The sequence below is a fragment of the Nycticebus coucang genome, chromosome 19, assembly GCF_027406575.1.
Source record: "Nycticebus coucang isolate mNycCou1 chromosome 19, mNycCou1.pri, whole genome shotgun sequence".
In the NCBI taxonomy this organism is placed as follows: domain Eukaryota; kingdom Metazoa; phylum Chordata; class Mammalia; order Primates; family Lorisidae; genus Nycticebus; species Nycticebus coucang.
Genome location: NC_069798.1, coordinates 50,927,891 through 50,944,528, shown reverse-complemented (window position 1 = coordinate 50,944,528; position 16,638 = coordinate 50,927,891). Strand labels below are relative to the sequence as shown.

The following is a 16,638-nucleotide window of genomic DNA, read 5'->3' as shown; positions in this document are numbered from 1 at the left end:
TGAAGGGTAGGAAACTTTCCCTTGCCTCCTACATGAATTTACTTGAAAAGTCAAAGTGCACTTTGGAAGAAATGATAAACATTAAGAGATCAAAACCATGAATAACACCCTTGATTGGAAGAACTGTTTGGAACCAGAAAGAAGAACAATATAATTTGAGAAAACTCTCTTTGAAGCAACTCAGTGGTTACCATATAGCTATTTTCCAGAGAAAACCACAATGTAGAATTCAATGACGTCCTCAGAGCCTGCACAGGAAACAGACGCACACCAGGGCTTGCCCAAGGCTGCAGAGAGGACTAAGTCTGCAGGTTGGTGTAACTTTACCTATTAGTGGGAAAAATGGCTGCACTTGGGTCCTTATCCTCCTTTTTTTTTTTTTTATCTTATCCTTACTTTTATCTAAGAATATACTTCTCTAATCACAGATGGAATGGATTCTCTTCAAGTATGTAAATTCCTAGAGTGAGGAGAAAGAACCCAAATTAAGGGTATCCAGAAATAATACTAATGAGTTACACATTCTACTTTGTTTTGTTTCCTTAGTAGCTAAATGAAAACTAAAATCTAGCAGAAGAGGTTTGGGGAGATTGTATAGGCCAAGTTCAAAATAAGTACTCCTGACGATAGCCCGGTAAGATCCCAAGAAAACAGGAGGCCCAAAGTTGCTCTTTTCACTTTATTATTATTATATAGTTGTCATCAACTAGAGTACCCCATTTTCATCTAAAGATTAAACAATAGGTCTTTCAAATATGGTGTCCTATTTATTTATTTAAGCCTGTTTCATTATCTTTTAACTCTCAGTTATTGATGAAGGAATATTTTCATTGCTCTGATTTTTTCATCTATGATATGGTCTGCACTGTTGTTTTCTGTATTCTTTCTAATAGAAACTTTTACCTCCAAATTTTAAGAGACAGCATTTGAGAACAGTGGCAGAGGTAGGGGCATAGGGAGGGGGAATGATGGTTTCCATATAGTTCATTGTAATACCCATCTTAGTTCACTCAAAGAATTAAAAATTAGCAGACTGGTTGGATTGCTTCTGCACTACAGCATTTGGGAGAAAGCTTCAGAAAATTAGAAGATTAAGTCAGATAAAGAGGTACTTGAGTTAATACGTGGCAGTTCTTGATACTGGAAAAAGTTTCTGTATTTCTTAAGCACTAAGACATGCCTTGTTTTTCTTTCCATCTTTGAAAAATCTAATTTTATGTTTTTAATATTTTGACATATACAGAGACATTTATCAACAGTACATTTTGTTTATGAATATAGCATGTTTTAAATAACAGACCATAAGAACTGAGTAATTCTTTTAACAGAGGATCTGATTATCTTGCCCAAGTTAGATCGACCAAAATATAATGCAAACCAATTTTGCTTTTTCTAATTATTATTGTTCTGTTATGTTTCTCAGTTCAGATTTAATACAGAAATCTCATTTTTCTGAGCAAGTTAAGAAGAGAAACAAGAAGAAAACAGAGCCTGTTGACCTTGAGTTCACATAATTAAAAATAAATTTATGTGCTACAGAAAGAAGACTAAATTAAAGTCTGGGCTTTTCCTATAAACCTTTTTCAATGAATGTTTTCCTCAGTTATGGAGATCACATATTTCTTGTTGTTTATACACACACAGAAATCCACTTATAAAAACAGATTTACATAGAAACACATTTGTATCTATGGACATCCATCTACTCCCTATAGATCTAAATGAAAAGATACATAACTGGAAGGAAGAGAAAGGAGAAAAAGAAAGAATTAAACACGAAGCAAGAATCGCATACTACCCAGGCCTAGAGCTGTCAGCATGATCCATCCAAACCTTTTATTTTTTCTACATGAGGAAATCAAGATCTTAAAGAAACTGAAGGCCACGTCCATAGCTGTATACTACTCAGCACCAGTGATATTTGATTAACAATAGACTTCCTATTGATGTAATTTAAATCCCACCAATTTATGACATCTAAACACATACCTGCCTTCTAAGAAATTGTTCCCCAAATTATGTGGATGAATCCTGGTATCCTTGAATATAGCTTTTTCCCCCTAAACATGTGGCTGCATTTCTAGCTAGTAAACATTTGGTTTCTATGGCAGCTACAACTTGATTTAACTTGATCTGTTTTATTGTTGACAACTATGCTTTGACTGTCAATTCTTAATTTTTTTATGTAGACTGTATATCAAATATTATACAAATTGTGTTACTGTATTTGTAGGATTACAACTTTAGAAGAAAGCTTCTTGTAGGTGGTTTGGTTCAACTTTCCAGTAGAAGCCACTCTCCGGCTCTGACAGGTAAATCTTGGATTGCTGCACTTTTTCGTCTTCCAGGGTCTTATTCAGTCCCTACGAGGGCTTCTCACATGGTGCCTCCAGCCCCACCTCGTGCCTCTCCCTGCCACCTGCTGTCCACCTTCCAAACTCTTCTCTCAGTTCCTTGGAGCTCTTTTCCAGATTAAGAATTTAGGTGTGTTTCCTCCATCCGGTTTGTTTTCCCCCACGCTTTACCTGGCTGGCATCCAGCCAACATTTATTTTTTTATTATTTTTTTTTATTAAATCATAGCTGTGTACATCAATATGATCATGGGGCACCATACACTTGGTTCATAGAATATTTGACACATTTTCATCTCATTAGTTGACATAGCCCTCCTGGCATTTTCTTAGTTACTTTGCCAAGACATTTACACAGCCAACATTTAGATCTCAATTGAAATGCTATTTCTTCGGAGAGGTTCTCCTGTCAGCTTCCACCATTATTCTTTCCCATTTGAAGAAGTTATTTTCCATCGCAGTTACTTCTCCACTTCCTTTGATTTTAATTTTCTTTCAGTGTTGTCTAATCCTTTCATTGTAAACACTATTTTCTTTTATATAGAAGGGAGAGGAAAGCCAAATAGAAATTGATTAATTCTACTTTCTCTCATGTGCACTAAGATGAAGGGAAATGATACTTCCTTATTCAATGTTTTGTTTCAAACAACATGAAAGAATCTTTAGCACTCCGGAGCCCTTTTTTTCCAAGCTTCATTTCACTTTGGGTTCTGCTCTTCGTCAAACTGTGCTTACAGCTCAGACTACACTTTTGTAAGTACATCTAACTGTATGTCACTTTGTTCATCTGTTCCACAGCCATTTAAAAAATGATTTTATTAAAACCTCTATGAAGCCTCATGCATTTTTAAAGTGGCCTCTCTTTTCATTTTCTCTTTGGGATTAGGAGAAATGTTATTTTCCAAATTTTTACAAGTTAGTTTTTCTAAATATCTGATTGGAGATCTTCATCTCCTACTCAAGTTGCCAATGCTCCATATGACCACATGGCAATCACTTCCGTCATTTCACTGTTTATTTTAGCAACATCTGGCACCATTGACCATTCTCTTCTTCTTGAAAAACTTCCTGTCTTTGGCTAACAAGGGCATTCTTCTGGTTTACCTCTCACTTGGCTGGCTTTTTAGTGATTTCTCCTATGCAAGATCCCCAAATATTAGAATAAGCCAGAGCTTGGTTCTCAAGCCTCTATTTTTTCTCTACTCTCTGTCCTAGTGATGTCCTCAAGACCGTGGCCCCAAGAAGCATCCATAGACACTTGGTTTGGGAATTCCTATAGTTCAGGTGTGAGTTCCTCTGAGTGCTTCATAGCACATTGGTATATGTCACAGCTTAATCTGATATTTCACTTGGGTACCTGAAAGTCCCTCAAAGGCTGGAAATAAACTCTTCGTTTTCCTTTTAAACTTCTTCCCCCCCTCCCCACCCCTATGCTTTCTCCAGCTCAGGAAATGGCTTTGCCATCCACCCAGAGTCTACGGCCCCAGCCCCGATGACCATTTCCTTCCTCTCCACTTCACCCGATTCATTACCAAGTCAGTGGGTTCTGCCTTGAAATGTATCCTACACCCATCTATGTCCTTCCAGGGCCACTGTTCTAAGCCTAATCTGTGCCACTGTCACTGCCGGGCTGGTGGAATCACCTCCTACCTGGTCTCTTTTCTGCTCTGGTTACCCTACAACCTGTTCTCTTCAAGAAAGCCAGAGAGCTTTTTTTTAAAAAGATCACATCCTCCGAGGCTTTTCCTGACCCCTGAGGCAGACAGAGTCCCCCCCACGTCACTCCTATTATCTTCCCCATTAACATCTTTTTCTTAATAACACTAAACTTACAGAATTACTGATCTGCTTATTGAGTTATGTCTCTACTCTCCACCCTAGAACGTCATTTCCATGATAGCGCAGGCCTAACTTCAGTCATCCAGAGCGCTGAGAAGAATAGCAAAGTTCTTAGTACACTCAGCAAGTATTTGTTGAGCAATGTTCAACAGGTTGTATCTAAATCACAGTGTTTTCTCATTTTACTCAGGATAAAAACCAAAAGGCTACATATTTACTAGGACCTTCAAAGCCTCCCACGGCTGGCCCTGTTATCGCCCCTCCCCCCTTCTTCCCATCCTTTCTCTCACTGCCTCTGCACCAGGTGCACTAGCTTCTCTGCTGTCCCTGCAAGGTGCCAGGCAAACTCTTGCTTGCTGGTGCTCCAGTCTGAATGCTAATATCCACCTGGCTCACTTCCATACTTGCTTCAGACCAGTGGTTCTCAACCTTCCTAACGCTGCATTGTATTTTCATTGTTAAAAAGGGGTTGCGACCCACAGGTTGAGAACTGCCGCTTTAGACCAATATGAAATATCATGTCAGGAAGGCATTCCCTGGGCACCTGGTATAAAATTTCAATACTGGCTGTCCCATACCCTGCTACTTTTCTCATGGCTTCTCTGCATTACACTCTCTCCTGAGCACTATGGATTGAGCTTATTCGCCTGGTTTACTCTTCCTCTTCTAGGAGGGTGCAGGCTCTGCAGGGCCAGGGATTTTTGCCTGTCCTGTCCACTCTGTCTACTCAGAGCCCAGCATAATGCTTGATACTATTCACACATAATTCTTAGTAAATAAACAAGCAACTTCATATATTTCTCAACATAGTAAGTAGTTGTTTAGTTAAAAGGACTGAACTTATTGAAGTTTTTTGGCCATGTGTTAAACAGTGTTACTCTTGTTATTGGTAATCTAAACAAGTTTCCCTCTTTGAAAGAGGGCCAACGAAGGGTGGTTAATATTTGGAGAACATAAATCATGATTCAGAAGGGTGTGAAACAAATTAAGCAATGCTCTCAACTCCGTTTATGGGTTTACAGTCAGTTTGTTATTATGCTTGGTGTTGTTGCAGCTTAACTATACATACCTAGTTGTGAATAAAAAAATCACTACCCCTCAATAGCCATCTAGAAAGCGACTGCCCTTCAAGAGAAATAGCTGGCTTGTCTTGTCTGTTTTCACTGTAATCATTTTCCTGCATGGCGACATTATAATTACTTGCTTAAGAGCTGAACGATTGGTTAACCTGCCTTGATGAATCAACTGAAGAAACTGGCTTAATTGTGAAATGAGCTTTACGTGAATAATTGGTCTATATTTCATGCTCCACGCATCTGAGAGACCAAAAACCTTTCCAACAAATTCCAGCAGTGAGGGTGGGAAAAGAGTAGATTTCAGTTCTGAATCACCTGGGACTTTGGATGACTTCCACTTTCTAGAAGAAGCAAATGAACAGCAATTCTGAAACCAGCAGAGAGTTGTGGCATAAGCCAGTGTACCAAGGAGCTGAGAAGATCAATGATGTTAGGTTACCTTCCCCATCAGCTCAAATGTGCCTGTTTCAGAAGTGACCCATGAGAAAGGAGTGCTGTGGTTTGCTCACATTTGACAGATTCTCTTTATTCCTTCTTGGCAACTGTGAGAACAGGCTCATCCAGTTTCATCTGAAATGTTTTGTTTTCCTTTCGAAAGCAATGATGGTAACATGGGAGTTCACCGTCAGTTCTTAAGCAGAAAACCCCCATCGATATTAAACTACCTGTCAAGATTACCATTGTTTTTTTTTCTTTTTAATTTTTGGTCATCTGTAGGAATCCCCTCCTGCCTTCAAGGATGGCTGACGCCATCTGGGTAGAGCACTGTGCTAGGAAATTCTGAAAAATAACGATTTGGTAGTGGGGAGAGCAGCATGTGACAAGTATGGCTCTCCCTTCATAGCTACAACTTGAAAACATAGCTGCTTCAAAATTCAATATACTTAAATACCTGAATTTATAATAAGGCCAAAATCCATTTTTCTGTAAACTTTTCAAAATTTGTAACTATGAAACCCTATATATTCTATAAATATAATATTACTGAACATATGTGAATAGAACTTAATGTTGAGAACTGTAGACATTTCTGTTTTCAACAGAACTACATCAAAATTATTAGCTACATATTAAATAACAATTTTGTTGGCGATAACCCTGTTGTTAATATGGGCTAAATGCTGTACCCTTTAAACCACTGGAATCTCATACCATAAGTTTCAGATTTTGACTTAAAAATCCAGTGAACATGTCACAGGTGTAACAGTTTAATCAAACAGAGCTTTTTCCTAGGAACACAGTCCTGGGTTACAGTTCACCTGCTCAGTCATTGGCAAAGGCTTCTTCAGATAAGGTTGGGCTGGTGGGAAGACCTTGGACGCTAACTTGCCCGGACCCCTTGAACCAACACAGACACATAAAGCAGCAGGTACAAGGCTGAGATCAGAACTCGAAACCAACAGGGCAAAGAAAGGAACCTCAGAAATTACTGTTGATTTCTACGTGGCTAAATCACCTGAGGAAGTGCAAAGAAATGTTCTAAGTCACCTTTTCCTGAATGAAACTCCAAACACGTCTTTATCATTCTTATTCGTCATTATTAAGCTTGTTTTTTGAGATACAAATGCAATGAGGTTGGCATAGCTGTGCCCAATTTTTTTTTCTTTTTCTTTTCTTACTTTCTTTCCTTTTTTTTTTTTTTTTTTTTTTTTTTGTCCTAACCAGCTGTTTGAAAAGCAAACACCAAAACAAAGGGAGCCAGGTGGATTTGCGGTGACACCGCGCGGTCTTCCCGGCGGATTTCTGCAGAGCCCGCGATCCCCGGCGCGCGCACACCTGCCGGGCCAGGGGCGCAGACTCCGGCCGCCACCTCACCCGCTCCACGTACCCCGCGAGGGTGGCGCCCATTCCAGCGACAGCAGCCCGCCTTCCCCAGCTCACCAGCCTGCGAGTTTCCCTGCGGAGAGGGCCGGGTGTCGGATTTCAGGGAGCTTTCCTTCCTCTTCCCAGGCCCGGGGACATCCACAGGGAGGGATCTGCTTCACAGGGCCACCAGCATGGGGACGGCTTCTTGTTCTTCCAACCTGTGGCTCGGGATCCGTCCCCAGCCCACCCCTGGCCGTCAGGACTGCAAGTGGCAGGGCTGGTAGCACCACCCCTCGGAGTCCGCCGGGACTCGGATCTGAAGGTTGTGTGAGAAGAAGGAGTGTCCCCAGCCCTGTCGCGGAAGAGCGCACCCCAGGCAAATCCTGCGGGTGACTCAACTGCTGCCATCAGAAACACACCGGGCTGCGGGTTAAATTCCCCACGCCGCGGGGCTGCAAGCCCCGGCAGTGAGCTCATTTTTATTCATTATTTTTCTGTGTTTTCTTTGATATCTCCTACTCAAAGAGCCGGGAGGAGAACAGCTTCCCGGGCGCTGCATTCCTCCTCGCGGGGGAGTCTCATTAGCACCGAGAGGGCCCAGATTGCAAGCGGAGAGCAGGGAAAGGCTTTGGTAAATAAAGGTGGGAGGTGGAAAGAGATTAGTGTTTTAAAAGTTGGAAAGTGCTCGTGTGAGTGCATTAACCAGCGCGCACCGTCCTGATTCTTGTTTCCTAAAGACGCTTCGGTTGTCGATAGGACGCTTTAAAATAATGAGCACACGGAGTCAACGATCAAATCTTTATTAAGTACCTACTAAGTGGCAGACCCTGTTCTAAATACTTGAGATTCACTCACAAAGGTGCTCCTAGTCTTTGGCCGATCGGGTTATAGAGGAGATTGCTACCAAAGTAGTATGATTTCCTATTTAAGGTCCAACACCACCACTCTGCCCCTCTTGGGATCACATGGGAAATACTCTGACATCCCTAATTTACAGACTCAGCTTAAAGGTAAGAACACAAAATCAAATACATATAATGGCAATTGACTTATTCCTCTGGGAAGAAAATTTAAAAGTTCCAAACCTGTTGCTTGCATTCACATTAGAAAACAATGAGGTGAGGATGACCACGTCAGTTTTAATTGTGTAAGTCAGTTCCAAGGGGGTGTCTTGGAGACCTAATTTGGGAGGCACTGCCATTATCCGCTAGGGAGCACCTCACAGAGAATATCTTGTGGAAGAAGGCAAAGGAACCGCCAAAACCACACGAAGCAGCGGAGAAGAGGAGGATTAGAGAAAACATTCACTTTCACAAAAATCTGTCTATTCTATTAGGAAACTACAGAAGTTCTATGGTACGCGCCTCAATGTTCTTATATTGAAAATGAGGATAATCCTAATGCCTTCGACGTGTTCTTGTGAGTGCGTCCCCTCAGTAAAGTGCTGAAGCAGTGCCTGGTATGTGAGTTCTATGCACGTGTTGGCTATTTCTGTAAATTTTGATAGCACTTAATCTACTCCATTCTCCCACAGTAAGGGTCAATTCATAAAAAGATCTCAGATCTACCAGGAGAAAGTATATAAGGTTCATATTGTAGAATTTCAAAACATGTATGCTGGGAATCTAGGTTTATGACAAACAGCAGTGTCTACATATATGACAAGTGTGTCCATGAGCCTGGATGGAGATAAAAGAAAGAAAACAGCAACCTTGATTTTTTCCCCACTATTAACATATTGATTTAAAATGATGCTCAGTGCTATACAATGATCAATGCTTTTCACCGAATGTGTCCACAGCTCACATTAATCTTAATAGCTATCATTACCTGTATGCAATAGAGTTTGTAAAGCCCTGGACTATATATCATCTTATATGACTTTCGCAATATTGTTTTGAAAAAGGCACCTATTATATTTACTGTCTCTGTTTTCAGAATGATGAAACTGAGGTTGAGAAAATCCCAATCATCTATTCAGAATCAAGAAGGGCAGTAAAGGTAGAATTCAAGTCTCCTGATCCTGGATGCTGAGCTCATGGTAGTTACAAAACGGAAGCAGCAAAATGGACACATTTTAAGAAAGGAAAAAGAAAACCTGTTAAAATGGTAACACTCAAATCATGTTGACTTCTGCAATTAGAAAAGATACAATATGCAAGATAAAAACTGGTATATATTGAGTATTATAATTTTAATACAGTTTTTTTCCTTTCTTAAAATGTGAATACATTTTTTGGCACCCTTTGTATGTTGTGCTGCCTCCCAACTGTTTCTAGAAAAAGTTCCTGCTATGAGAAAACCTAACACATACATATATTGTAGGCTCTCCTTGTCACCCTTCCCCTGATGAAGTGTGTCACCTGCCTTATAGGGTCAACTCCTGCAGGGACAGCTCTTCTGGAGTGACTTGCTACATACTGGCTTTATGGTTTCTAGGCTCAGAGCCACTGGTGTTACATAGTCACACTTCGAGAGAATGGCACAGCATTTCCCTCCCTGTGGGAAGAGGGGTTCCAAGGAGCAGAAAGAGTGGAGGACATGAGAGAAATATTGCTTGACCACTTCATGAAGGCCACTGTAATAGAAGTAGAGCAAAATAAAAGACCGAGGAAAACCAGTGACAATAAGGGGACAATATCATCAAATCATCCTGTACCTGGAGTTTATGTAGCACAAATTAAATAGCTATAACTTCTGTCTAATTCAATAAATACAGCACTGAGATAAACAGATGCATAAATGTACATAGGACACATCTAGTTACAAATAGCAAATTGATCACATGTATTTCATAACCCTTTCCTCAAATTCCTTTATCACAAGAATAAGTAAAATTTTAAAATATTAAACCATAAAGATAAATAAAAGAGAGAAGAGATATCAGCAGATAAAATAATTGAAATGATTTTTTTTTTAGAAGAACCTAAATCAGATGGAGACTTGATATGTGATTTGGAAAAGCAAAGGAGTGTACACAGTGTAGGTGATGGGCTAGACTCAAGCCTAGAAGGCAGAAATACCAGCCTCCAGGAGGCCAGGTGGTGGGTAAACAGGGCTTTGGTTAGACATCTGTATGTGGAATGCTTGGCCCCACAGTTCCCTTCCCCGCTGCCATACAATCAACCAGCCATAAGTTCCTCCATCTGCTCAATCCAACTCCCAGGAAATTGAAAGTTTGTTTTCTGGAGAAAGTAAACTAGACTAATTTGTGGTTCAACAAGATGAACTGAGCACTTGCCTTTTTACTCTGTGACTAGAGAGAGTGAATAACAAAGTAAACTACGTCTAAGGAAAAATTTCTTGAAATGGAAAATATACTCAGAATCTTTAAAAATAATTGACAGAATGGGTTAGAAGATTAAGTTGAAAAAATTTTCAGGAAAGCAGGAAAAAATGATAGAAATAAAAAAAAATGGAGAAAAAAATTTATGACTAATGGGAACTCCTGAAAGTGCTAGAAAAGAGACAATTCTGTGCAGAAAAAGGATAGAAAAATTAACTTAAGAAATGCAAAAATATTTCTAGAAATGAAGATCATGAACTTTCTGGATCAAGCCTTTCCTAAAACATCCAGGAAAACAAAATTTTTTATTTATCAATTACTTAAACATAATAAGATTCATTATTTAGATAATAGAAAGAGAAGAACCAGTTATAAAGAGAAGAATCTAAACCATCTTCTAGAAATACAATGCAGATCCCACACAAAGGGAAAGAATAAAAACTGCATTAGATTTCTCAAGAGCAATATGGATCCAGAATGCTTTCGAATGCCTATCCATTTTAAAAATGATATTATTTTGAACTGAGAATTGTAAACACAAGTCAACCAAGCTTGATTAAGGGCAGGTTTAGTCCTACAAGAACTCAAGAAATATACTTTCTGGGTATCACTTTAAGGAAGTGTTCCCCAAATAAGCTTATAAATTATGAAAGAGGAAGAGGGGAAACCCCCCAAAATTCAGACCCAAGATAGAAGACAGTAAAAGGAATTCTCCTGAACAACCATTGAGAAGGAGGCCCAAAGAGAAGCAGAAAGATGGCTTACAGTAGCAATGCCTCCAAGTGAAAAAAAAAAAAAAAAGGAAAAGATAAGGCTAGAAGATTTGATGCACATGTATGTGCGTTTGAAAGTTACTGATAAATGTCGTACGGTGGAGAATGGCAATGCTCACCAGATTCTATATTCTTCCCGTTTTCTTTAGTACCCCACTAGATGTCATTTTTTAGCCCTTGCAGGTAGGGAGGCATGTAAGTGAATTCTGGCCCATGGAACGTGGGTGGAAGTGATCTCCCTTACGCCCAGACCACACCCATGAAATGACTCATGAGATTCCCAGGTCCCCCTACTTTCCTTATGAGTATCCAGATGCAAAGAATCAGTAAGGAGCTTTGAAGCCCTAGAAGACATGAAATCCCCCAGATGAATGAAACTTGTGGCCGTGAGGCGCAGAAAGGCAAGCTGCTACATGTTGACATGAGCAAGAAATAAACTTGTATGAAGCCACTGACATTTTCTTTTTTTTTTTTTTTTAAATTTTTTTATTAAATCATAACTGTATACAATGATATGATTATGGGGCATCATACACTCACTTCATAAACCATTTGACACATTTTTATCACAGTGGTTAACATAGCCTTTCCGGCGTTATCTCAGTTACTGTGCCAAAACATTTACATTCTACATTTACCAAGTTTCGCAAATACCCCTATAATATGCATTTTTTTAAATTTTATTTATTTATTTGAGACAGAGCCTCCAGCTATCGCCCTGGGTAGAGTACTGTGGCATCACAGCTCACAGCAACCTCCAACTCCCGGGCTCAAGCAATTTTCCTGCTTCTGTCTCCCAAGTAGCTGGGACTACAGGCACCACAACACCCAGCTATTTTTTTTTTTTAGTTGCAGCCCTCATTGTTGTTTGGCGGCCCAGGCTGGATTTGAACCTGCCAGCTCAGGAATATGTGGCTGGGACCTTAGCCGCTTGAACAACAGGCACGGAGCCCCGCCACTGACATTTTTAGAGTTATTACTACATTTATAGTATTTTATTACACTTTGAAAGATTAATTGGATGTGATTGTGAATATTTTACAGTCAATAGAGTGCTAAACAAATTTTAAGAGGATATTATTAACTCCAGGAAAAACAAAAAGTTATGAGATAAAAGAAACATAATGACGGATGTGGAAATAATCAGAGCAATGGGAACACTCACAAGGGAATCAACTACAAAATTCAATAAAACCTCATGTGGAGGGTAAGAGAGGAGAAGACTGAGTATAAGTATGTGTAAGACAACTAAATTTTCAATTATTATAACATAAAGCAAACAAATAACATGTAAAATTGATAAGTAATAATGGGATAATCAACTCACTTAGACATGGGTAAACACTGTTTTAAAAAACAAAAGCCCAGAAGAAAGTCAAATGTTTGACTTTGGGAATTAAAACCAGGGCTTAGGAGGACATCTGTGCTACTTTAGAAGAATTTTAACAGCATTTTATTTTGTTTCAAGCCTTGAGATGTGTTACCTTAATAAAAGTGAAATTATATTGAAGATATTCTTAGGATATACCTGAGGAAACAAAAGGTATTTGTTCAATAGAGAAAACATTGCACTTTATTGAGGTATTTGCGTATGTTAATATAACAAACTGTAAGTAGTGAGGGAAGTGAATTTGGGTTCAGAATGAAGATAGACTTGAGATGTTAGCACAATGGTTTGTTTATTGAGCAAATACTTATTAAGCAAGTTGAGCCAGGTACTCTGATAGGCACAGGGGAGCAGCACAAAACATGAAGGAAGAATAAATGTACTCTAAGGGAAGATGAGCACTCCTGGGAGTTAAACAAAAAGTACAGTTGAATTCTTCTCTCTTGTCCTTGGTGGTATGAGCCACTGACTTTTGGATCACGACAATGACTTTCATACTTTGGTAATCCTCTTAAAATTTCTCTTGACTTGCCCTCCACAGTGATGAGATCAGACTCTCCTCTTGTGACTGCAGAGAAAGCTTTGTCAGGAGTCACACACAGGTGTGCCTCCACCTCCTGCTGATTTTCAGTTCATGTGAAGTCTGCCTAATCACAAATAAAAATCCACCCCTCCCCAATTAGAAAAAACATCACAGCATGACTAACAAGTCATAAGACTGGACTTCCAGGTCATGCTAGTTTCCCTCACTGGTTACAGAGATGTGACTTCAAGAAATACACATGCTTAAGAGACTTTCTACTGGCAAACGCCTTATGTGTAGCACATGAAGACCTATTTTAGATTTTGGTTTCTTAAACTGGATGTTTTCACAACTGTATCCACAACAGCTACTCTATGGTGAGGTCTTAACCTTCCCTCATTTTACCTCTTTTTCTTAGAAGGTGATATAAAGATTTTTGGCATACTTGGACTTTATATGGAGATTATTGTAATTTAGTTAGATTCTTTCTTTCTATGTTAAAGGAACTTGCTATGGAAAAGGCCCAAACGTTTTCATGAGTAATGATCACATACAGCCTTTATGCAAGCCTTGGCTAGCCAAGATGCCACGGTCATGTGGGTATACCATGATTCCAATAATAATATTCGGCACCTTTAGAAAGAAAAAAATGCTATAATTATAGACATAATTACAAATTACAACATTTATTTTTGTTACATAGATACCTTGCATAATGCTTAAATTGGGGCTTTTAGTGTGCCTGTCACTAGAATAGAGTTAATTGTACCTGACAGGTAAATTTTTATTCCTTTTCCCTTCCTTCCCTCCCCACATATTGGTGTCCAATGTCCTTCATCTCTCTTTGTGTTCATGTATGGCCATCATTTAGCTCCCAATTATCAGTGAGTATATGTGGTATTTGTTTTTCCATTCCTGACATACTTTACTTGGAATAATGTCTCCAATTCCGTCCAGGCTGCTTCAAAGGAGCATTCCTTTTTATGGCTGAGTAGTACTACTCCATTACACACACACACACACACACACACACATACACAAACACACACACAAACACACACGGACATAAATGACATATTTTTATCCACTCATGAACTGACGGGCACTAGGTTGATTCAACATCTTTGCAGTTGTGAATTGTGCTGTGGTTAACATTCGGGGACACGTGTCTTCTTTCATAAAATGACTTGTTTTTCTTTTGGTAGATCCCCAGTAGTGGAATTGCTGGACTGAATACTAATTCAACATTTATTTATTGGAAAAATCTCCATACTGTTTTCCATAGAGGCTGTACTAATTTGCAGTCCCACCAACAGGGTGTAGGTGTTCCTTTCTCTCCGCATCCATTCCAGCATCTGTTGTTTTCTGACATTTTACTAATGGCCATTTTCATAGGGTAAGGTGGTATCTCCTTGTGATTTTAATTGGTATTTCCCTGATGATTAGTGATGTTGACCATTTTTCATATATTTTTGGCCATTTGTCTGTCTTCCCTTGAAAAACTTCTGTTCATATTTTTTGCCCACTTTTTAAAGAAGTATTTTTATTCTTGCTGACTTGAGTTCTTTGTAGATTCTGGACATTAGCCCTTTATCAGATGCATAGTTTGCAATATTTTGTGCCATTCTATAGATTCTCTATTTACTTTGTTGGTTATTTCCTTTGCTGTGCGAATGCTTTTTAATTTAATTAAGTCCCATTATTTATTTATTTTTTATTATTAAATCATAGCTGTGTACATTACTGCGATCATGGGCCACGATACACTGGTTTTATAGATCGTTTGACACATTTTCATCACACTGGTTAACATAGCCTTCCTGGCATTTTCTTAGTTATTGTGTTAAGACATTTACATTCTACATTTACTAAGTTTCACATGTACCCTTGTAAGATGCACGCAGGTGTAAGCCCACCAATCCCCCTCCTTCTGCCCATCCTCTCCCCTCCCTCACCTCCCTCTCCACCTTCCCCATATTCTTAGGTTATAACTGGGTTATAGCTTTCATATGAAAGTCATAAATTAATTTCGTAGTAGGGCTGAGTACATTGGATACTTTTTCTTCCATTCTTGAGATACTTTACTAAGAAGAATATGTTCCAGCTCCATCCATGTAAACACGAAAGAGGTAAAGTCTCCATCTTTCTTTAAGGCTGCATAATATTCCATGGTGTACATATACCACAATTTATTAATCCATTCGTGGATCGATGGGCACTTGGGCTTTTCCCATGACTTAGTAATTACAAATTGGGCTGCAATAAACATTCTGGTACAAATATCTTTGTTATAATGTGATTTTTGGTCTTCTGGGTATATACCTAGTAGAAGAGTTATAGCATTGAATGGCAGATCTATTTTTAGATCTCTAAGTGTTCTCCAAACATCATTCCAAAAAGAAAATTTGCATTCCCATCAGCAGTGTAGAAGCGTTCCCTTTTCTCCACATCCACGCCAACATCTCTGGTCTTGGGATTTTGTGATATGGGCTAATCTTACTGGAGTTAGATGATATCTCAAAGTAGTTTTGATTTGCATTTCTCTGATGATGAAAGATGATGAGCATTTTTTCATATGTCTGAAGGCTGTGCGCCTGTCTTCTTCAGAGAAGTTTCTCTTCAAATCCCTTGCCCAGCCTGTGATGGGATCACTTGTTCTTTTCTTGCTTATACGTTTGAGTTCTCTGTGGATTCTGGTTATTAAACCTTTGTCGGAGACATAACCTGCAAATATCTTCTCCCATTCTGAGGGCTGTTTGCTTGCTTTACTTACTGTGTTCTTGGCTGTGCAGAAGCTTTTTAGTTTGCTCAGGTCCCAGTAGTGTATTTTTGAAGCTGCTTCAATTGCCTGGGGGGGTTCTCCTCATAAAATACTCCCCAGACCGATTTCTTCAAGGGTTTTCCCTGCACTCTCTGCTAGTATTTTTATAGTTTCATGTCTTAAGTTTAAATCTTTAATCCAGTGAGAGTCTATTTTAGTTAATGGTGAAAGGCGAGGGTCCAGTTTCAGTCTTCTATAGGTTGACAGCCAGTTCACCCAGTACCATTTATTAAATAGGGAATCTTTTCCCCACTGAATATTTTTAATTGGCTTGTCAAAGATCAAATAATGGTAGGTAGCTGGATTCATCTCTTGGTTCTCTATTCTGTTCCAGACATCTACTTCTCTGTTTTTGTGCCAGTACCATGCTGTTTTGATCACTATCGATTTATAGTATAGTCTGAGGTCTGGTAGTGTGATTCCTCTGGCTTAGTTTTTTATTTCTGAGTAATGTCTTGGCTATTTGAGGTTTTTTCGGATTCCATATAAAACAAAGTATTATTTTTTCAAGATCTTTAAAGTATGACAGTGGAGCTTTAATAGGGATTGCATTAAAATTGTATATTGCTTTGGGTAGTATGGACATTTTAACAATGTTGATTCTTCCCAGCCATGAGCATGGTATATTTTTCCATTTCTTAACATTTTTGGCTATTTCTTTTCTTAGAGTTTTATAATTCTCTTTGTAGAGATCTTTCACATTCTTTGTTAGATACACTCCGAAATATTTCATTTTCTTTGGCACTACTGTGAATGGAATAGAGTCCTTAACTG

General features: G+C 39.0%; 1 protein-coding gene across 3 annotated transcripts in view; it reads right to left on the bottom strand.

Annotated features, from left to right (window-relative positions):
• Nucleotides 1-16,638, bottom strand: part of RAB27B (RAB27B, member RAS oncogene family) — a 156,388-nt gene that overhangs the window by 41,169 nt on the left and 98,581 nt on the right. The window contains exon 1 of one of the 3 annotated variants that reach the window (XM_053571577.1): nucleotides 7,150-7,363. The exons of the other annotated variants lie outside the window; for them this stretch is intronic. The gene's annotated coding sequence lies outside the window, so the exon portion shown is untranslated. Of the gene's footprint in view, nucleotides 1-7,149; nucleotides 7,364-16,638 lie in introns of those variants that run through there. 3 annotated transcript variants of the gene reach the window in all.